The sequence below is a fragment of the Carettochelys insculpta genome, chromosome 2 (genome assembly GCF_033958435.1).
Source record: "Carettochelys insculpta isolate YL-2023 chromosome 2, ASM3395843v1, whole genome shotgun sequence".
NCBI lineage: Eukaryota > Metazoa > Chordata > Testudines > Carettochelyidae > Carettochelys > Carettochelys insculpta.
The window spans coordinates 13667838-13691626 of record NC_134138.1 but is presented as its reverse complement, the minus strand read 5'-3'; the positions used below and the strand labels follow the sequence as shown (position 1 = coordinate 13691626).

The following is a 23789-nucleotide window of genomic DNA, read 5'->3' as shown; positions in this document are numbered from 1 at the left end:
GATCGTATTATCAAAGCTTTTTTTGATATTCATTTTAAATGTTCTTTTCTACATTTTGCCCCATTACTCTTAGTCATAGCCTGTAGTTCTATCCTCAGAATAATCCTTCTTCTTCCTTGCCATTAACATATTTTAAATATATGTAGCTTCACTTTGCTTTGGCATTAGAAAAATACACTCAGTTAAATTTGTCACCAAGGAAAAGGAAGATAATTCTGAGATAAATGGGATTATAGGAGCTACAAATGACAATAAAGACCTATTATATCACTGAGTCTGTTCCCCAAAACAGGATGTTTCCTGTAAACTGATGGTGTGCATGGTCTAAGCCATAAAGCCCAGAATAATCTTACATGCCTTCCTTAGTTCCCCTTCAAACAGTCCCTGAATTATGCTAACCTTACATTTAGTGTGAGGATGCTGAACAGGTTTCTCTCACGTTCTTGTCATGGTAGTTTCTGATTTCGGACAGAATCACTTAAAGTTTCATATTTTGACTGGAAAGTGTAATGTGGTTCTGTCTGTCAGCGGTAAGGTACAATAATACTGCTGCCAATGCAACCATACTTATGTGAGCTGCATTCTCCCTAAAAACACATGGGACATGGGTGCTGGAAGAATACGTAGTACTTTTGTTTACCAACAGTGTAACTGCCAGACACAAAATTTATGAATCTCGATTTCTAATATTAGCCATGCTTCTCACAAGAGTTATTTTTACAACAATATTCCAGGGGAGTAGGAGACAGATGGTTCAAATGCAACAGCAATAAGGATTTCAAAATGTTTGACTGGGAACTCTCAATTATTTTACAGGAGTTTTGAGTCTGAAACACATACTTCAAAATTCTAAAAGAACTGAAAAGAATGTTTCTCGTCTTAGCCTCGAGGGGTGCAACTAGGCACTCAAGGCTCCTACATGCAGAATGCTTTTAAGCATGGAATACCTGAATTATACAGCATGCACCATTAGAAGATGTGTGGGGTAGCAGTTAAAGCAGAGGACTGTGAGATCTGGGTTCTTCTCATGACCATATGCTTACCATGTTACTTGGACAAACTACCTACTCCCTGTGTGCCTCAGTTCTCTCTTAAATTGGGATTAATATCACCTCACTCACATGTGATGCTTAAATGAATTCATGTTTGTAAACACACTGAGAACTTTGGATGAAAAGTGCTATGGAAGTATTTACTTAGTTATGCATTTCTAAAACAGTGTTATCAAAGCTCTATGTGCACAAAGAAAAAAACACTTTTTTACCGAAAGCTTTGTACAGGTTGATCTTCTTTAACCTGAAATTCTCTCATCTGTCAAACTCTGTAATCCAGAATGATTTTAGATATCTTCCCAGGGTCCTATAAAGTTAGTTTCCCTTGGCCCCATAAAGTTTGTTTATAGCCACCAGTCCCGGCTCTCAGTGTTCTGTGATGTTATTTAGTGCTAACTTACCCCTAAATATCTTCTAAATAGTGGAAGCATTAGTAATGTGCTAGACTATATTCACTTCCCATGGTCCAGCAAATTCTCTCATCCAGCCCCAGTCAGGTCCTGAGGGTGCCAGATGAGAGAGGTTCAATCTGTACAGAATGTCAGAATCATCTCACTGGGGAGAACTCTGGGGGACTGGCAAAATATCTACGATGTATATGAAGCAGGAATAATCAAGCTGAAAGTCTCCTTTAAAATCAGGGCTGTTCTTCTCGCAGAATGCGCGAGAAGGGAGTTCTGGCACCTCTCTTCTGTTAGAACACGAGAAAATTTTTTACCACTGGTCCTACAGCAGCACGGGGACCAAAGCACAAAAACTGAACACCCTAACCTTTTTTTCCTAGGAAAAAAGCACTTTAAAATTATACATTTTGGGGTCCTGAAAATCTTTATCTGATCTTCTGCTGGATGATGGTGTTGAGCTATGTTTTGATTTGTTTAATATTCTTATAGTAATTATGCCCCAAGAGAAAAAAAAGTTCTCTGATATTATACCAAAAAACTAAATCCTATCTATCCTGAAGAATGACTTCTGTCTGTCATAAGTGTTATGTTACATGACATATAGACAAGCGATTAAACTTTTCAGACCAGCTGACTGAGTACTTCCTTAAAATATGGAATCATGTTCTACTAATCTAGAGCTTAGGCTTTAGACAATCACGTTTAGACCACAAAAGCAGGCTCTTGCACTGGGCAGCTAATCAGCTCCGGGGTTTAAAGACTACTACTACAAACTGGTTAGTTAAGTTGGACACCAGTAACAAGACCAGTTTTTCCTGTGTATTATCTCAGCAGAAAAAAATTTACCTGGTATTACTATTATTTAAAAATACATAGTACTGTACTACTCATTCTTGTTTCTTTTCCTGCCTGATTCCTGTTCCAATTTGTGGCTATCACTTACCAATGATCAGCTAAAAAGGCCAAACTATAATTCCATTGTAAAGTATAATTAATAGCTGTGATTTTTTTTCAGACCTTTCTTCTAGGAAAGAAAATATTTGTTAGTTCTGAAGCAATACCACTTTGGGCTAGAATCTCACCAGAAACTACAAACCAAACAGTGCTGGGCCTGGCCGGTATTTGAACAGGAGACCTCTCAGAAAAACCCAGATGCTGCAAGGACGAGCACTTTGAGTCTGTAGATGTCACTTTCCCCTTTAAGTACTTAACAAATGCCCATATGTGGTATTGGGATGGAAGGAGGAGTCAGAGACTGTTGGAGACGGCAATTTCAGGTAAGACATAAAACCTAGGTTCTGACCACTTGCAGTCACGAAAAGCCCATTGTTCTTTCCACAAGAGTGGGGCTTTCTAGCCATATTCCATTTGATGGGCTGCACGGGAACATCTACCTAAACTTTCAAAGGGATATGCTGTTCCAATACGCTGTGTAGCACAGTGTGTTCCATTATTAAATGTCTGCTGATTCCTCCAAGAGGCAGCTGTATTTCAATGATGCATAAAATGCACAGCTGCACACAGAGGGTAGGATGCATTACAGACCCACAGGATGGAGCTCCTGGCCCAGATTACTCATACAGTGGTTGATGTAAATTGACATAGAAGGGGGATCTCTAACCATACCAGTCAAACAAAACAAAACAGCAGCCATGTAACACTTTAAATACTAATAAAATGATTTATTAGGTGATGAAATGGGTCTGTCCCATGAAAGCTCATCACCTAATAAATCATTTAGTTAGTCTTTCAAGTGCTACATGACTGCTGTTTTGTTTTGTTAGAATACAGACTAACATGGCTACCACTCTGTTACAATACCAGTCAAAGAGGAATAATTTACCAGTGCCAGGCATGAACTAGAGGTGAATTCTGCCTCCTACTTAGAGCAGAAGATGGGGAGCAGCACTTCAGCACCATCCCCCCTTTTCTTATTCACCATACCTGTACCCCAAAGTGTGGTGACAAGCTGACTTTTATGTTTACTACCATATGCCTCTTTTCACTAACACAACCAGAGGATACCTATATGTTCTCTGATGGACCCACTTGCTGTGTCTGCCTCATGTACCAGTCCTTGTGCCTTTTGCATCTGAATTCAGAACCATGCGCTGGTGAGCAGTAGGATCTCACATCTGTATGTACAGCAGAAGTGCAACAGGATGGCCTGCTGCTTAAAAATGTAGTTCCCCAAACCAAAATCCTAACTTCTCCCCAGTTGCCCCTTATCTTCCATTCCCCCACCCACTTGCCCCGAACACATACTGGTCAAGCCCCCATTCAGAGATTTTTGAAAAGCATAAAACTGTTCTGGATTTGAGAAATAGTTCTATAATCCTTCAGTCATTTTCCCAACCATTTATTAAAGCCTCCAAACAGATTTATACCCCTAGCCCTTGCTGTTGCTTAGCCAAGCTATACTGAAGACTTTCAGCTCAGACAACTAGTAAGGCTGTGGCATAAGAACCTGACCAGAAGAGAACAGAAGTAAAAGCTTTCTTCACCCTCCTCAACTTTAAAACAAAAACTATTTTCATTGCCCAAGGGATTAGTCCATTTCTCATTAACCACCACAACTTCTATACTTGTCGCAACGTTTGAAGAATTGATGTGCAAAAATTTAGCAGCACAAGATATAAGCTGTACAACTCATAACTACTGAGATCTCAAGGAGACTAGCATCTGTGGACAGCATCCCTGAAACTTTGCTGTAAACACTGCTTGATCTAATTAGGAATCAGTCAACATCTCTATGGCAATTACTGCAGAAAGTAATTATGACGTGATTTAGATGGAAGAGCAAAAGAAAAATGACAGGAAACAGTACTCAGCCAGGAGCTAATAAAACAGCCTTTGACACAGGCAAGGGAAGTGTATCATTACAGAAGAAAAAGGTACAATTGTAGAAGACTGGAAGAAGAGGAAGTAGCAGCAAATTAAAATCAATTTAGCCATCCTACAATAAATGTGTCCTAGGCCCATCGTAACAAAGCGCATATTATGCTTGCAAAGAAATGTCTATTACAAAATAACCTTCTATAGGCAGAGACCCTCGGTGCAGTGCTATGCTTCCTGGCCGAGGTTACTATCACATATTTGGAATCAAGTGATATTGCATGATAATTCATTAACAATCCTACATTTATTACTGTCATCAATTATTTTTTCAACATAATTTAAAGCACTCGTGATATTTTCAAATTCCCAAAAGACCGCGGTGTTTTGGGGACAGTAGAGATAACAGGGAATCATGACTCACAGGTTCTATTTGCAGATTGACTTGTATGACATGAGTGAAAACATGTAACCTTTCTGCTTCAGTTTACTGAGCTGTATTATTAAACTTCAGTTGTGTATTGACCTAAATTCAGAAAGCAATCACTATGATCAGTATAGTATTTATATAAGAAGAATGGTGTGAGTCTTTAATAACTCTCTGTTAAATGTTTTAATATCCTTAAATAGATGGCACTTAGGGGAGTATAAAATATTTTGCAAAGACAAGGGAACATGCAATTTTAATTACTTTTCCCATGCAGATTTAGATGTAGCAAGTTGTTCAATATCTTCTTTGATACGTTGTATAAAATTGCATAGAGAGTATGGTTATAAAGTTTGCAGATAACAACAAACTAGGAGGGGTTGCTTTGGAGGATGGGAGTATAATTAAAAGTGATTTAGACAAGCTTGGAGAAATGGCCTGAGGTAAACAGGATGAAATTCAATAATGACAAGGGCAAAGTGCTCCACTCAGGAGGGAACAATCAATCAGTTTTACACATACAAAATGGTAAATGACTATCTAGGAAAGAGAACTGCTGAAAGGAAGCTAGATGTTATCATGGACCACAAGCTAAATATGAGTCAAGAGCGTGACACTTTCTCAAAAAAAGTAGACATCATTCTGAGCTGTATTAGTAGGAGTGTTGTAAGCAAGACACAAGAAGTAACTCTACTCTGTTCTGTACTGATTAGGCCTCAACTGGAGTACTGTGTTCAGTTCTCTACACCACATTTCAGGAAAGACATGGACAAACTGAAGACAGACCAGAGAAGGGCAACAAAACTGATTAAAGGTCTATAAAATTACCTATGAGGGAAGATTGATAGAATTGGGTTTGTTTAGAAAGGAAAAGAGAATACTGAGAGGTGGTATGATAACAGCTTTCTAGTACCTAAATGATTGCTAACACTGCAGCAGGGAGGTTTATGTTGGACGTGAGGAAAAATTTCCTGTCAGGGTAGCTAAGTAGTGGAATAAATTGCCTAGAAAGGTTGCGCAATCTCCATCATTGGAAATTTTTAAGAGCAGGTTAGACAAATACTTATCAAGGATGGTCTATATGGTGCTTGGTTCTGCCATAAGTGCAGGGGACTGGATTTGAGGACCTCTCAAGGTCCGTCCAGTTCTAGGATTCAATAAGATTTTGACAAAACATCTGTTCTTCCTGCAGTGAAAATTAATTATTTTAATTGTATACCAATACAAGAAATATGCTAATTTTTTTTTTCAAATCGATCGTATATTACATAGAAAAGTTAAGTATTCTGAAAGGCAGGTCAATTAAAATGTCGTGTGCAAAACTGTTTAAATAAGTAATGTATAGTGAATATTATAATATCATGTGACTTCTGTTTTCATTTTGCTCATGTATCATTTCAGCTATAATTTCTTCCACATTTTGATTATCTTGACATTTTCTACAAATGAATGTTATACCATTTAAAATGATATGACAGGCAGATAGGGTGGAGATTCAAGATCCCAAAGACAAGTTGAATTCTTTATTAAAATTAAATTACTTTTCTTTGAATGTAAAATGCCATTTGCAGTGCGGGTTTTTCTTTCAACTTTGCTACAGATTTTCATCGGAGGCTTTTCTCTGCTCAATGCTGACCAAATATGACAATTCTTTCACTGAATGTGACAGTTCTGTTTTTTTCTTGAATTAGTTAAGACTCAGTTATAGCTGCTTTCTCATGGGTATAGTGGAGGTAAACGGACACAAGAAACCTCAGATTTATTGTGAATACCTGCAAAGGATGTAGTCATAATACTGATCACTGTGCTGGGCAGCACAGAGCACGTGTATAGGCTACAAGATCTGACACTGTTTGGGGTGTTTGATGTGGTTTTGCTGGAATTTGTACAGGGGAGGAGCAATTTTTCCATCTTATTGTACATGTTTCCTCAGCATTAGTGGCATCATTATTGCTTTTGGAAGGTGTAATGCCTCCACAAATCAGCCCATCAGTCCTTCAGCTGTGTGCCTCCATAACGCATAGCACAAATATTAATCATCAGAGGCAGGAATAGAAATGTTGCTTGTAGGTAAGGTTACCTGATACTTCCCATTATAAAACTGTCTTTAATTGCTTATAGCTTTGTCAGATTTGACCTGTTTAGGTTAAAATGTCTCAAGCCGGTCATTTGCTTCAGGATTTTTTATTTATTTTCTTTTAAATTTCAGCTAAAATAATTCACTTGTTCCTGAGAATAAGGTCAGACCAAAGAAAAGTTATTTCACCCATGTTGAAAATATTCTGACCAGTGTTTCTTTGAGAAGACCGAACACCTTAATACTTTTAAGCTGAGTCTTGGCTTTCATGCTGTCCCAGTGCAAAACCACCCAAATTTGTTTAAATAAAAACCGTTTGAAAAATGGCAGTTTGCACATGCTCAGTAGATACTTGTTAAAGTTTGGAACCAAATTCTCCAAAGATTCTATCCGCAACGTGAAGATCAAGGCTGAAGGCTTGTATGCTCCTGTGACATTTAGCCTCTTGCATTCAGAGCAAGGAAACTCTCTTTTGTGTGCTCAATGCCCCTCCTTCTCCTGCTGGATTCCCGGCAACAGGGGTAAGGAAGCTTCGGAGTCAAATAAGGCACAAAAGCTGGACTATGGAGTGAGAGAAAGGCAGCAACAGAGGGAGTATACCAAGAAAAGGAGATGGTGGGAGTGGCGTGGTGGGAAACTGTGGAATAGGATGAAGAGCTGATGTGGGAAAATGGAGCCTATATGCTCCCGAAGACTGGGACATGGCGCTATGGGGCGATTGAGAGTGGTGGTTTGGGCGAAGAGTTCATTAGATGAGTTGTAGGAAGAATGACAAGTTTGGATTGGAGAAACAGTGGGAATAACACAGAGCTAAGACAGTGAGGCTGGGAGGAGTGGTTCTGTGGCTCTGAAAAGACAGTATTGGAGTCTGGTGGAAAAAACAAGAAAAAAAAGCAGTCCTGTAGTACCTTAAAGATTATCAGTATTATGTACAGTAAACCCTCAAGATACATGCAATCAAGTTGCGCAAGTCTTGGGTTAATGCGACTGCATATGGGAGCCAAATTAAGATTGCCTGGGCAATCTGATTTCTGGCATTCCTTTTTTTTTGTGTGCTTGTGTTTAACACTTTCATGATCTTTTACCATAGTTTTATTGTTTGCGATTTACTATCTATAGTACCGTCAATGTACAGTAAATATGGTGTTCATTATAACCCAAAATAAAATAGACTCTGAGAACTTATAATGAAATACTAACCAGTTTAGGAGCAGCAGAGAGTAGTGACATCTTTACATCACTTCACTTTAATTAACTGAACAATTACCCTGCGTGGTAGATATTTATCCCCATTACCTATATGGGAACATAGAAGGAGAGAGGCTTTAAGTGACTTTGCCAAAAGTTATAAAAGCAGTCAGCAACAGAGCAAGTACTAGAATCCAGGAGTTCTTCTGTCTCCAATTTATGACCTGGGCACTAATGCATGCCTCTGTTTTTTGACCTATTTTATCCTGAGGAAAAATCATGTGATTTAATAAGGAAAACTCAGGAGGAATCTACAGGGTCAACAATGATATTTCCAACGTATAACATTACAATGGTATCTAGTCATTACTTATAGGAGTATATTAGTGTCACATATGGGATATGCTGACAGATACATTTTTCAGACGAACACTAGTTCCAATTCTGGGATTTCAGCCTGACAGCACATTTTTAATTTTTGCTCACAGTTGTTTCAGAAAGTGACTAAATAATGCAATTTATGAGACCTCTAACAGTGAGTTTATGGGGTCCATCAAACCCAGTGGTGGCAGACAAAGAATGATAAAAATATATGACACTTGAATACTTGATGGTAGACACATGTATATCCCAACACTTTATAGCTATTGTATGTAATACCTCAAGGCATGAAAAAAAAACATATGAAAGAGAGAGAAAGATTCCTCTGACCAGCTTGTGCTCTGCATTGAGGCAGATTTATGACATAACTGACAACAGCGGATTACAGCATGACCAGACTACAATATCTTCTGGCCTTTTTTTTTCTTAAGATCACCATGCTGTTCTATATTCCACCACTGATAATGGTCTAACCGATGGTTTCAGTTATTATTACCAACTGCACATTAAAGCTGCTAGGTTCATTTCTGAAGGGATTAAGACACTTTGGAATTTGTCAAATCTCCTTTCTTTGCAGATGTGATTTGAAATAATTTCTTTTGTCCTGAAGATGATAAGTTTGCTTAATGTGGAAATACAGACACAGTAACAGAGCAGAGCTATGTCTACATTGGAAGCATCTGTTGACAGAACCTCTGTCAACGGATTGCAGCTACACACAACTTGTTCTGCTGAGAGAGAACTGCCAGACTGCACTGCCCTCTGGTGCCAGAAAGCAGAATGGCAGCTCTGCAAAGAGGGCTTCCTGGCAATGGGAAATCCTCTCTGTCGACAGAAGTGTCTGCACTGCACTTTTGTTGACAGTACTATCTCCAGAGATTGTTATGCCTCAAATTTTTGAGGGATAATATTGTCGGGGTAAATGCAAAGTTCTGTTGAGTCTTTGTCTACAGACTGCTTTAAGTGTGTAGCTGGTCCCTAAGTTACGTCAACAGAAGGGGTCTTCTGTCCACAAAACTCTCAAACTCTTGTCTGTGTCTACATGAGCCCCTTCCTTTCGAAAGGGACATGTTCGTGAGCGGGTTTGAAAGATGCTAATGAGGCGCTGCAATGAATATGCAGTGTCCATTAGCATAATGGAAGCCGCAGCAATTCGAAAGTGCAGCTTTTCGCATTGCACGCCACCCAGGGAGACTGGACCTTCCAAAAGGACCCACCCCCCCCAGTTTTCAAAAGCCCTTCTTCCTAACACCAGATAGGAAGAAGGGCTTTTGAAAACTGGGGGTGGGGGTCCTTTCAGAAGGTCCCGTCTCCACAGGCAGCATGCGATTCGAAAAGCCGCACTTTTGAATCACCGCGGCTTCCATTATGCTAATGAGGTGCTGCATATTCATTGCAGCATCTCATTAGCATCTTTCAAACCGGCTCATTAACATGCCCCTTTTGAAAGGAAGGGGCTCGTGTAGACACAGCCCTCTAGTGTAGACCCAGCCCAGAAGTATAATATAATTGCAATTCAGCCAAAGAACCAACTTCCACTGTGAAACTGCTATAATTTACCTATATCCTGGAATACCCTGCATACTATTCCTTTATTTTGATGGGCCGATATAGAAAAAAAATAATGCCAAAAAAGGGGCACATATTTCTCAAGGATAGAATGTTTCAGAAGCGCTAGTCTATGAATAACTTACTCTTTATATCCTGAGACACGATGCACTTTGTTAAAATGTAAACTGCTATCAGGTAAGACCTCTAACTGCATGGTCACAAATTTCAGTTTGATGCTCATTTAAACTCTTTGGCTATGTCTATACTCGAGGGTTTTATTGACAAAACTCATGGAGAGTCTACGCACAAAATGCCTTTTGCTGACAATTTGTCAACAAAACCTGGCACTTCCGCCAACAGTGTTCTGCCTCTCTGCGATGAAGGATAACACCTTTGTTGACACTTTGTCGACAATAAAGCCATGTATATGTTCTGGGGATGCCTCTATCGACAGACAGAGCTTCCAGTTCACGGGGCAGCCCTGTTTGCTGAGCTTCCAGTTGACTGTTCTGTCAGGAGCGTGGCTGGGTAGTCTGCTTTTTCAATCTATTTTTGTGTGTGGACGTGATCAGTCAACAGAAGTTTGGCCAGAAGGTATCACCTGACAGTAACTTCTGTTGACAGATTGCTGTTGTGTAGATGTAGCATTTATGATCTAGACTGCAACTGCATTCACTCTGTTGCCTGTCTGCTGTGATGGCTAACAAAGTAAAAAACAGCTGTGACATAGATACTTGTTCACTAAGGTCTGAAGAGAAATCATCAGCCAGTAGCCAGGTGATAATGCTTTTCAGTCACACAAGTCTGAGCTTGATACCAGCAGACAATGTAAGGGTTAAAGGCTCCACATGCTCCTATCAGTCCATTGAGTCATTGAGCTCACTCAAGCAAACATATCTGAAATCCTCTTTCATCACAATTCCTCTCAAGAGTTCCCAGCTTTTAGTTATGTACAAATCTCTGGTTTGTCAGTTTCTATTACTTGTATTAGATTGAGTCACAAAAGCTACCTGCCTACCCTGCAGGTAAATTTGCTGGGCAGCGCATTAGTTATACTAAAACCATGTATCTCCTCAAAAATCTGCCTATCAGTGGACAAATATCGAATCATCAGGTTATACTGAGAATTATTCTTTGATCTTGTGACTAATACTTCTTGAATACATTTACAAAAAAAGAGAGATTTTTGCACAGATACATATATAACATCTCTATGCACAGCTGTATCAGAATGGAAATAGTAACTCATCAAAGAAAATGGATTTTCATGCTCAACTAGTTATCTCTGCAGCAGGGCTACCCCGAATAAATTTCCTAAAAAGCTTAATCCACAGACTAGAGCTGTGATGGAAATCTCATTACAGTATTTTCAGAAGGACTAAGTGTGATAGCCAGGCCATTTATAGACACAAACAGCTCAAAACTAAATTGTCTCTGAAGTAATTAAATTACACCTGCTTTCACCGTAATAAAAATATACCTTGGAGAGAGAAAAAGCGGGGAAAGACTTTTTCCCATTTGTATTTATTTGTAAACATCATATTGTGCCACTACTAGTGCCTCTATCCTTGAAGCTAATTGGCAGGCTTCTTGTAATATACCAAAGCCTCACAAAACTGATGGCAATACCACAACAGTAACTGTCACCATATGCTCTTTGAAGTCCAAATAGGTGATCTGTAACAATTCTATCTTCCAAATAAACATTCTGGTTTTAAATTTAAAAATTGTACTTAGAGAAAGAAGAGTGGAAAGAAAAAGAACAAAAGATCTTCCTTGTCCATTTGCACAAATCTGCAAAGCAAAGCATTGTAATTTAGACTGGGCAAAGTGTACTAGAAAGGCAGACAGCAACATCATAAGACTATCTGAATGCAAATCAATGGTGAATGGCTGAATTTTCCCCTTGAATGCAGGTATCTGTCTCCTATAAACTATAACAACAGAGAGGAAGCCGTGCTCGTCTATACACTATCAAAACAAAAAGCAGTCAAGTAGCACTTTAAAGACTAGCAAAATAGTTTATTAGGTGAGCTTTCATGGGACAGACCCACTTCTTCAGACCATAGCCAGACCAGAACAGACTCAATATTTAAGGCACAGAGATGACTTATTCTCTGTGCCTTAAATATTGAGTCTGTTCTGGTCTGGCTATGTTCTGAAGAAGTGGGTCCCACGAAAGTTCACCTAATAAACTATTTTGCTAGTCTTTAAAGTGCTACTTGACTGCTTTTTGTTTCTATAAACTGTAAGTGTGAACCCTATCCGTGCAACTGAAGTATCAGAGAGGTAGCCGTGTTAGTCTGTAGCTTTGAGAACAACAAGAAGTCTTGTGGCACTTTACAGACTAACAGATATTTTGGAGCATAAGCTTTCGTGGGCAAAGACCCGCTTCATCAGATGCATGAGTCGAGGGGGTGGTTCAGAGGGGTATTTAAAGAGTGGGGTCCCAATAAGAGGGAGGGCCAGAGCTGACAAGGTCTATTCAGCAAGGTGGAAATGGCCCAGCATCAACAGTACTTATCAAAAGAGACAAAAACAAGTCAGAACAGACAGGGGGATATGAGCCTTTGGGAGAGTCTAACAGGGAGCTATTAGCATCCAGAGCAGAGAAACTGCCTTTGTAAGCTGCGAGCCACTCCCAGTCTCTGTTTAATCCATGGTTAATGGAATCAAATTTGCAAATAAATTGCAGCTCAGAGATTTCTCTCTCAATTTGATTTTTAAAATTTTTTTGTTTCAGAACTGTCACCCTTCAATCTTAAATCTCAGTGGCACATTCAAGGGTGACAGTTCTGAAACAAAAAAAAATTTAAAAATCAAATGGAAAAAGAAATCTCTGAGCTGCAATTTATTTGCAAAGTTGATTCCATTAACCATGGATTAAACAGAGACTGGGAGTGGCTCGCAGCTTACAAAGGTAGTTTCTCTGCTCTGGATGCTAATAGCTCCCCATTAGACTCTGACAAAGGCTCATATCCCCCTATCTGATCTGACTTGTTTTTTCCTCTTTTGATAAGTATTTCTGATACTGGGCTATTTCCACCTTGCTGAATAGACTTTGTCAGCTCTGGCCCTCCCTCTTACTGGGACCCCACTCTTTAAATACCCCTCTGAAACCACCCCCACCCCCCCATGCATCTGATGAAGTGGGTCTTTGCCCACGAAAGCTTATGCTTCAGAATACCTGTTAGTCTATAAGGTGCCACAAGACTTCTTGTTCTTGTGCAACTAAAGCTAATAATAATACCTTGATCTTATACAGCTTTTTCATTGTAGATCTCAATGTCCTGTATGCACGAAAGGACTTACGCATCAAAGTCTCTGGCTTAGACACTTAGGTTCCTATTTTAGGACCAGAGCAATGCAGAAGACTTCTGCTGAACCCTAGAGATTCCTAAATTCACTTGGTGTCTAAGTTTCTGAAGTAACAAGTTCCCTTGGTATTTATATTTCTGCTTCTGAGCACAAGCCCTGCAGCCTCTCTCTAAGGATCTGCCTAAGCACTACAATGATTCACAAACTATGGGAAACAGGTGTTCAACTACTTAAGTCATGTGAGGCACTCAGCCTTGCACATGCCTTCTGACTATGCCTGATGGACTGGCGCACTCAGACAAGTTCTCACAAACCATCAGGGGGAAGGAGGAGGAGGAAGAGGAAGAGAATCTCCCTCATAACTTTCAGTCCAGTGGTTAGTGTACTTGACTGTGATGTTGGAGAGACTGAGGAGGACAAAGGACGTGGTGAGAATGGAGAATTTAACATCTGGTAAGGAATAGGATCTAGTCGGCAGCTGTGGTTGGAGGGAGCAACCAAGCAACATTCCTCACAGTTAGAGACAGAGGTGAGGAGACTGTGCTGGATGAAGAGGGGAGGACAGAAATGAGATCTTGTCAATTTTTTTTTCCTTTCTTTCATTTTCTAAGCAAGAGATTGCCCAGAGAATGAGCAAAGGGTAAGAGTGGAGACGTTTTAGGAAAGAGTCAAAGGTTATGAATGAGCAGCTGGGACCATAGGAGTGGGTACTGACGTGGAAGAGAAAAAAGCCTCTTTGGTGGAGAATGCAGTAACTACATAGTAAATTGTCCAAGTTTTATTCACAGTAAACAAACTGCAAACATCACATTGACCTTGAAATTGATCCTGAGGCTTCAGCAAATACAGAACATGGCAGTCAGCTTGCTTCCTTGGCACAAGTACAAAGACTACATAATGACCATGCAGTGTGACTTACACCATTTGCTAAAAAACTAACCAAAAATCATTTTAAGATTTTGCTGGAAGTCTATAAAAACCTTTTTAATAATTCAGCACTGAGGCGTGCTAATGATCACCCTTCCTACTACCCCTCTCCTGGTCAATTGTTCAGCCAAGTTCTCCAACATCCTAAAAAAAACAACATCTGGATGGAGTCAGTCATAGGCTGGACTTTCTTGATCCAGAGACCTCATCTGTCAAACTTGTGCAGAGGCTTTTGTCTTGAGTTGGTACAGGTTATCTTTGACCATTTGGCTTATCCTTTATAACCATATCAGCTTTTCCAAAACATCTTCTTCTGCAAATTGTTTGAAAGCTGATGGTTCTAGGCACTGTGCCCAGCCCGCTTTAATTTTTGTTTACTCATATACAGCCCACCAATTACTGCAGTCAGCATTTAACAAATAAAAAAAAATTTAATCTAGACTGGTAATAAGACATGCATAAGTCATGCATTTTGTGTTCCTTTTCTGATTAAGTCAAGCAATGAGTTGCTCAGAATTCCACCTATCACTACTGTAATAAAAAGACCAATGATTCTCTGGCAATGGTGCTTTGAATTGCTTTCCTTCTGTCAGATTTAACTGATATCCAGAGAGCTACCATACAATTTCCATAGTTTTATTTCCTTTCCCCAACTGACGTTCCGTCTTCCACACTGCATGGACAAAACACTTCATCTCTACCAATCGTACTGATAGTCTAAAGCTTAATTCTCTTTTGGAAAGCATCCAATTCGTTAAGAAAACAGATTGTAATATACCACTAATTGCAGCTAAAAACAGACAATAACTTGAGTATCTGTTATTTATCCACCAGGCATTCTTAAGAATACACTTAGTATACCTACAGAGTTTCAACAAAGCTTCAGCAAAGCATTAACTTGCATATATTATTTGTTCCCTACAATTCGGGGGTGAAGGACTTGGTTTCTTTTATTGCCAGTAATTAACAAAATCAAGGTGGATGTTTTCTTTCCACAGTGTGCAAAAATTTAGGTTGCTTTAAATAAATACATTCAGCGGAAAATGAGATCCATACAACTCTTTCATACTAACGCCTCCATCTGTGCTCAACACATTGTTAGAAATCTAGTGCATCAGCCTTCAATTCTTCATGTTGGCTTGTTAAGGTGAGAGAAGAGAAAAGATAAAACCCAGCATTTCTGAACAGTGCGGTGCAAACAGGCAATGCAGTTCTGACATAAGCCAGACAGCAAACCAACCTGCATTCATGTGTGAAGGCATAAATTCGCCACTCACCTTCCTGTATAGACACATTTCTACATTATCGTCCATCATCCTGCTGCTTCTGAAATATTTGGTAGTGTTACGATTCCAGACTAGGTGGACCAATACTCTTAGCACATATTGCAACTCCTGTGTTTCAGATTTGGCTCTGATGCTTTGTTTATGCCCAAAACCCAAATGAAACTGAGATGAAGATATTGACCAACAGCACAGAAGATGGAAAATCATGCTATGAACTCCAAATGGTACTTTCCATCAGGCACGCTCACAAAATGAAAGAGGTCTGAGGCCAAGCTCCCACCACATCTAACTTCTCCTCCACAGGGTCATAGTAAAACTAAAAGAATATATGAAAACAAACACTTGAGACATTTATCTATTAGCAATGAAGTGATTATACCAATAGCATGTATATTAAAAATGTCACTTTAATTGTGACTTTCCTCTGCAAGCAAAACTCTTCACTTTAGGAATGCTTTTCTGGCTTCGTTTGTGCAAACTCATTCATAATTAAAGAAAAATCTAATTTATGTACAACATCAATGTTAATGTTAAACACCACAAGCCCATTTAAATGCTCTTGTCCATTGTAGAATGATGATAGCTCTTTACTGTGGGCCGGGGGACTATTGGGAGTGGGCTGGGCAGGGGCTGCAGATCTCCCCACCCTCTGCCCAGTGACCCTGTGGCTAGAGTGGAACCAGCTGCAGGGCTGCGGGTCTCCCCACCCCCCAGGCAGGAACCCCACGGCTGGAGCGGAGCCAGCCACAGGGCCAAGGGTCTTCCCGCTCCCCAGCAGCCACGGGGCTGTGGATCTCCCTGCCCCCCCTCAGCCAGGGACTCCAGGGCTGGACTGGAGCCAGTCGCAGAGATGCGGGTCTCCCTGCCCCCCAGCCAAGGATCCCACATCTGGCTCACATAAGTGGGGGAAAGCCACTCGTTTTGTAAACAAAGGTAGGTATGTATGTCCCTCATTTTAGCGAGTACTCATAAGTAAAGAGCTCGTAAAACAAGGGATAAGGGTATTATATAACAACTGTTTGTGAGTATTATTTACTATGGCCCTTATAGCCTTATTTCAAAGCCTTGAAATTTCATCTCTTAACAAGTTCCCATATTAAATTCCTCTAATAACTGGTGTGTTATTATGAATATGAACACGGGACAACTGCCAGATTAGATATAAAGTTCATTAAACAACTGGAACTAAAAGTTTGTTATCACAATAAAAGCCTTAAAAGGTGAATCTAAAACTGGACCAAGAAGTATCTTGTAGCTGAGCCTGCTATGGTTATTGTGTACGAAGTCACAAGAAAAAATAGGAATACAAAAATCACTTATGCAGACATAAGCATCTAATTTAAAGGTTGAACTCACCCTCAGACCAATCAAAATCACTTTATAGTAACAGAATTAATTACAACTTTCAAAAGACTATGCAAAGACTGTAAACAGCATTTCATAACATAGCATCCCTGATCACAGAAGCCACTCCAGCTGCTAGTCACGCAGATGTGACTGAAAAATTGGTGGAGGTCCAAGGTGCCTCAATGATTTAAATCAATTTTTGTTTGCAGGTAGGTATACCTTCTCTTGTTGTGTCGGTTATAACTACAAGGTATATAATAAATGGAAATGACATGATAGAAAAATGTCAAATTTTATGCCCCTTTGTCTCTTGAGGCCTGGGCCAAATGGCCCTCCTGACCCCTCCCTGATAGGGCCTGCTTCTCATGATGTATTAATGGAGATAAGCTGACTTAAATTGTAAAGTTCTCCTAGGCTGGGTTTAGACTACAGAGAACCATCAGAACTGCACATTGCAATTCGCATACCTTTTGCCAACAGTTCTGTCAGTTCTGTCGGGAGGGGCTTTTCTGACACTTGGCCCATCCACATAGGGCCAAATGTCAGGAAAAGCCCCTCTGCCAGGACATCTCTTCTGCCTCGTGGCACAAGACATACCGGGATGTCAGCAGAACGTGTCTGTGCTACCAACACATTGTTTGGACATGGCAGACCTCTTTTGAGAGACTGGAGGTCTCTCTGCACCTTAAATTCTGATAAAGTGTTCAGTGACTTCAGTCGGAAGGGTTCACCTACCACGTTGCGACGCTATTTAGGACTGGAGCCAAAAACCCGTTATTTACAAAATGAGGTGATAATTTAGATTGAGAACAGTTCTTTTCCATACATCAAAACAAAAGGAAAGTATACAACTGAAGACTATTTGAATTGATTTCTGTAACACCAGCTGTAAATATGTTCCTATTTCCTAGTTCTATACATATAGAAAGCTTGCTTTGAAGGGTTTAGCAATCCATCTTATATTGTCATTAACTGAAGGAGCAGAGATGCTGGAGTATCAGCTGCAAAATTACACCTGTCAAATATAAATCTTCTCCCCTTTATGTTCCATATTCTTTCACATCAATGAATATTTTGGGGCCTGATTTGGATCTGTCTTAGAATTCCACATTGCTGCTGATCACAAGAGTATCTGAGCACCCTCCACATAAAATGAATAGCAGCAATGAAGTCCACAGTGAAAATTAGAGTGTTCCTGACACTACTGCCTGTTTGAGGTAAAAACTCTACTTTGGAAAAGGTTTTTGGTTTATTTATTCCCCTCCCCCTTTTTTTTTTTTTTTTTGCATAGAAGGTCTGTCAGCATTATTTTCATTCTTATGGTGGAAAGACTTTTAAAAAAAAAATAAAAAAGGAGGATGGTTTGCAGTATTTCTCAAAACCAACAGACTTTCTCTTCACCTGATTTCCTTTGTTTGCTCCATTGCCAGATTGCCTCAAATATGAACACTTTATCTCCAGAATCCACACACCTTGTTCAGCAACCTGCATTTTCCTGGAAGAGCACAAAATCTCCACTCACTTTAGTGTGGGTAAATCTAGAGCAGTTCTTTCAAGTAAATGGAATGGCACTACTGTATAAAGAGAAGCTGGAAGGCTTTTTGTATGCAGCTGAAATATGGGTAGATCAGAGAGGAACTGGGCCCATGACAAATCCTCCATGCATTGACACACTAGGTGTAGATTAGATGTGGTGCTCTCTGTATCTCCTTGCTCCCATCCTGTAACCCAGTTCAGTGAATCACCCAAAACCTCTTCTCCAACAAAAGGGGATTCTATTTATCTGATAAAATTAATGCTTTAGAAGTAAGTTTCCAGGCAGAATGGTTAGGTGTGATCTGATAGCAGCTGCCAGTGTAGCACCAGTACCCTGTTGGTACACTCTTAGGGCATGTATATACATACAGGAAGATTGATGCTCCAGAGGTTGATCCCCCAGTGTTCAATTTAGTGCATCTAGTAGGGACATGCTAAATTCAACATTCAGGGCATCCTTGTCAACCCCGGTACTCCTCGCAGTCATGAGGAGTAAAGGAGCCAAAGGAGAGTTTTTTCTGTTGACCTCCCACTGTGGAGATAGTGGGGAAAGTCAACCTAAGGTACGTTGACTCCCACTAGGCTATTCTTGTTGACTTTCTCCCCTAGTGTACACCTGCCATTAGAGGCAGAAACCTACCTGGCCACAGATGTACCATAGGCTTTATCTAAAACCCACTGAAGACATTGGAAAGATTCCCATTTGCTTCAGTGGGCTTTGGACCAGGAATCAGTCCCAATCCTGTCCCAGTCAGAGACAATTGAGAAACAGGACTGTACAGAGTGGGCTCTGCCCATAGAATACAGCTATTTTATGGCACTCTTGACCTAATGCACCAGTTTTTCTTCATCTGTCTCACCTTTCTCCTTTCCAAGAGTTTTTATCTTAGTCTAATGAAAGGTATTAAGCATTATCACATACAATTCAATCACAACAGATCAGACCAAGCAAAAAAACTCCTACACCACAAAAGAAAAGAATGCCTTCATATGAGAACTACCGAAGTCTATTATTATTGTGCTGCTGGAATTTTACAAAGCAAAATAATTAATGCCAAAGTACATCTAGGAAAAAAGGAATAACACCACAATATAAATATGGTAATTGGCAACACTAAAAAGACAAAGAACAAAACTAAAAGTATTATTCCTATTAAATGTGTTTAATAGAATCCCCTTAGAAGTTTAATATAATTCTAGTTGGAATTGTATGGCATCTTTCGCTAGCGGCTGTTTGGTATGGTTATGATTACAGCACTCTGATTTCAGAGCTGCCCTATCCATCATATTTCTTCAGTTTCATAACTGCTGAATCATTAGGGTTTGCTATGATACGCAGTTTTTCTGATATATCCCAAATGTGTAGGTGCATTGGAGAATGCCCTTCTATTTTCACCTTATCTTGAAGATTAAAATCTCTTAAAAACAATCAGTTTGTGACTTTCAACATTTTTTGACTTTTATTTTAAATTAAAAACCAAAAGACACAACAACCCCACTGGCTCCCTATTCATTTCAGTAGACAGTTCTAAGTTGTCTTCTGTTTCTAAATCATACACAGTGTGCTCCCTTCCAGCCCCCGCTAAAGAATTTATCGCTCCCCACTGCTTCTGCTCCTTTTTTTCTGCTTGCCTAGTTCTGGCCAGTTCTCTGGGCCATCACAAATGCTCATCGCTGCAGGTGTAAATGCCTCTCCCACATCACCAGCCATCCAAGTGCCTGTCTGTAAGTGATCTCCCTGCTTTGAGCATCCAACTGACCCAGAAATGTGAATGGGAGAACTTTCCTATTATGAGGGTACTAAGATTCACACACTACTGTCCCCTGACACTCACATAAGGCTTAATTCTAGACTCTCTCTTTCCTTTTCCTTCCACTTAACTGTCTCCTCCATCAGGATGCCCTCAAAAAGAACAAAAAATAAAAGTGAAAAAGAGAAGAACTATGGAACTAAGGTGCTATTTGTCATGATCATATTGAACATGCCAATTCTTCCCCCATGTTGCTTATGACTTGTCCATTTAGATTGTGAGCTTTTTGGCACAGCACTCTTTTTGGCTCTGTACTTGTATAACACATAGCATAAGGGGGCCCTAGACCATGTATGGAGCTCCTAGGCACTTCGGAGATACAAATAATAAATACAAGAAGTGCTCAGAATGATGATTCATCTAGCTTATCAATATCCTGTCTTGTGACAATGGCCGATGCCAAGTGTTTTAGAGGGAATGAACGCAACAGGCAATCATCAAGTGATCCATGCCCTATCATTCATTCCTAACCTCTGGCAGTCTGATGCTAGGGACAACCAGAGCATGGGGTGGTGTCCCTGACCATCTTGGCCAGTAGCTATTGATGGACCTATCCTGCCTCCCCTAAACTTATCTAATTGTTCTTTGAACTCAGTTACATTTTGGCCTTCAAAATATTCCCTGGAGACAAGTTTCACAAGGTGACTAGGCACTGCATGAGGAAGTACTTCCTTACATTTGTTTTAAATCTACTACCTGTTATTTTCATCAGTGTGGATACCTGGTTCTTGTGTTATTTGAAGGGGTAAATAACATTTCTCTCTCTACTTTCTCAACACCATTCATAATTTAATAGACCACTATCATATCCCATCTTAGTTCCCTTGCCTCATATGAAATGGTTCCATCCATATCGCTTATTCTTGTTGCACTTCTCTGTACTTCCTTCAATTATAATTTGTTTTTTTGCCATGGGGTGATCAGAACTGTACACAATATTCAAGATGAGAATGTACTATTGATTTATAAGGAAACATTATGATACTTTCTATCTTATCATCCACCCCTTTCCTAATGGTTACCAATATTCTGTTAGCTTTTTTGCTTGCTGCTGCACATTGAGTGGATGTTCTCAGAGAACTATCACAATGACTCTAAGATCTCTTTCTTAAATGGTAACAGCTAATTTAAACCCCATCCTTTTGTATGGGCAGTGGATTATGTTTTCCAGTATTCTTTACTTTGCATGTATCACCACAGACCTTCATCTGCCATTTTGTTGTCCAGTCTTCCACTTTCATGAGATCCCTTTGTAGCTCTTCTTTTCAGTTAGCTTTGGACTTAAATAATTTGATATAATCAATAAACTTTGCCAGTTCACTGACTACCCTTTTTCCAAATTATTTGTGCATATGTTGAATGGCATTGGTTCCAATACATAGCTGTGCGGGACCCTGCTATTTAACTCTCCCCATTATGAAAGCTGGCCATTTATCCCCATCCTTTGAATCTGATTTGTTAAGCAGTAAATTATCCCTAACACAACTTCCATCCTTACTGCATAACTGCTTACTTTGCTTAAGAGCCTTTTGTGTGGAATTCTGTGAAAGGCTTTCTGGCATTCCAACCACACTATAGCAATTAGATCATCCTAGGATCCATACTGACCCTTGAAACATCTCTAACCTGCCTTTTAGATGAGCTTACTAGTAATTCAGTGGTCTATTTCCTGCTTACTAGTCTACATAATAGCAAAAGCAATAGTGGGACTTGGAATTGTACACCAAATTCACATAACAAGACCTGAAAGAACTTTAGGGCCTAACTCTGAAAATCTTTACTCACAGAAATAATCTTTGCTTATCCAAGTGGTCCATACAAATTAAAACTACTTATGATTCTTTCCAGGATGAGACCTTGTAAATGTAATGTTTTAGTTTTTCAAACACAGCTACACAAACAGGCATTTAGATTAAATATAGTTTCCATTCCATACTCAAGGGTACATAGCTCCAATCCTGTACCATCTAAATGAATGAGATTTTTTTCATAGATTTCAGTGAGGGCAGAATCATGACCATAATGATTCTGCTTAGGCACACTCTTTGACTTATGTGCAAACATTAAGGCATGAAGCCTTACAACAGGCTACCTTTAAAAAAACAGAGTAAATTTTAAGACAAAAGTGTTTGCACTGGGGAGCAGAAGAAAGAAATAAGAGAAGAAACACACGTAACACTCTAGTGATGTTACTTACTGACCTACTGGAAGGTGCTCAGACAGTACACTAATAAGAATCAGAAAAGAAGAGAACTGATTCTAAGAGTTTGGGGCCCACATGGCAATTCAATGACTGGTAAGTATGATCAATGACGATGATGATTAATTTGCATTACCATGTTACCTAGGACCCCTAGCCCTGGAGCAGGACCCCAAAGGAGCGAGGGACCCCATAAACACAGAACAAAAAGAGAGCATACCAAAGAGTTTATGATCTAGTTATAAGGTAAGAGACAACACTTGGATACATATGGAGAAATGAGGCAATACTGGTCAGCACTATAGGTAGTCATCACAGCACAACAGCAACCTAGCCAAAGATCTCAGACTGCTTTACAAATATTAATGAAGTCTCAGAACACCTCTGCAAGGCGGATAAATATTCATATTCATTTTTACAGATGGCTAAACTCTCACACAGAGTGACTCACAAAAGATCAGAAAATGAGTCAGCAGCACAGTGGGAAATAGAACCCAGGAATCCTGATTACTAGTCTGCTGTCATAATCATTAGACAATGTTTCCTAGCCTCTTCCTGGTCATTCAGCCCTTGGCAGCCAAGTCAGGTCCCTTGCCCAAAGCATAAGACCAGTTCCCTAGGAGATTTTTGCCCCCTCTCTATTTCCCCCTCACATTTAGCACTACAGTATACATAATGATACACTTAACTTTGTCAGGCACAAAACCTCTCCAGAAAATGCTGCAGTTTTTTGGGAGACCACATAAAACTGACTATGTAAAATACACTCTAGATATACAAAATGAGATTAAAATATGTTGCACAGGAAGGCTTCAGTAGGCTATGAAAGAAAGAAAAGAATATTGTTAACTTCATTCTGTTTTTTTTCCCCACAGCCAGAAAGAGGCCATACAGAGGAACTATTATCTTTAATCTTATATTCTCTTTCTAGCACATATTTTATTTACTTCCTTCTGCTAACAATATCCCTGCCTCTTATTAATTTCTGAATTCAAACACTTTACAGGAAGATATTCCAGAATAAGACTCTTCTATGTTAGAAGTGCAAAGGGTTAGGAACTGCCTGAGTATTCTGTGGGAGAGCTCACAGTTAGCAACAATTATTTTTTTCAGAGACGATTGCAGCAGTGAATGTGTCAGGATATAATCCTGTTTATTAGCAAGCATGGACTCACTGGCTCACCAGTACAACTACAAAATGGAAATATTTTTAAAAAAAGTTTTCATTAAAAGGGACATTATGAAGATAATAAATATTATGGAAACAGCTAGTGTGGATATATACCTACACCAAAACAGGACTTATGGCATCATTCAAGCAGGGTCTTACTGATAAATGCCTTCTCTCCTTTATTCATATCAGACCTAAGCTGTATGAGAAAAATCTGAAATATCTTATCTACTATCTTGCCTCTCCAAGTAGTTCTCAATAGGAGTCAAGGGGTTTGT

General features: G+C 39.6%; 1 protein-coding gene across 2 annotated transcripts in view; it reads right to left on the bottom strand.

The window, feature by feature from the left end:
• TRAPPC9 (trafficking protein particle complex subunit 9) overlaps positions 1-23789 on the bottom strand; it is a 719778-nt gene that overhangs the window by 37425 nt on the left and 658564 nt on the right. The gene's annotated exons all lie outside the window — the stretch shown is intronic.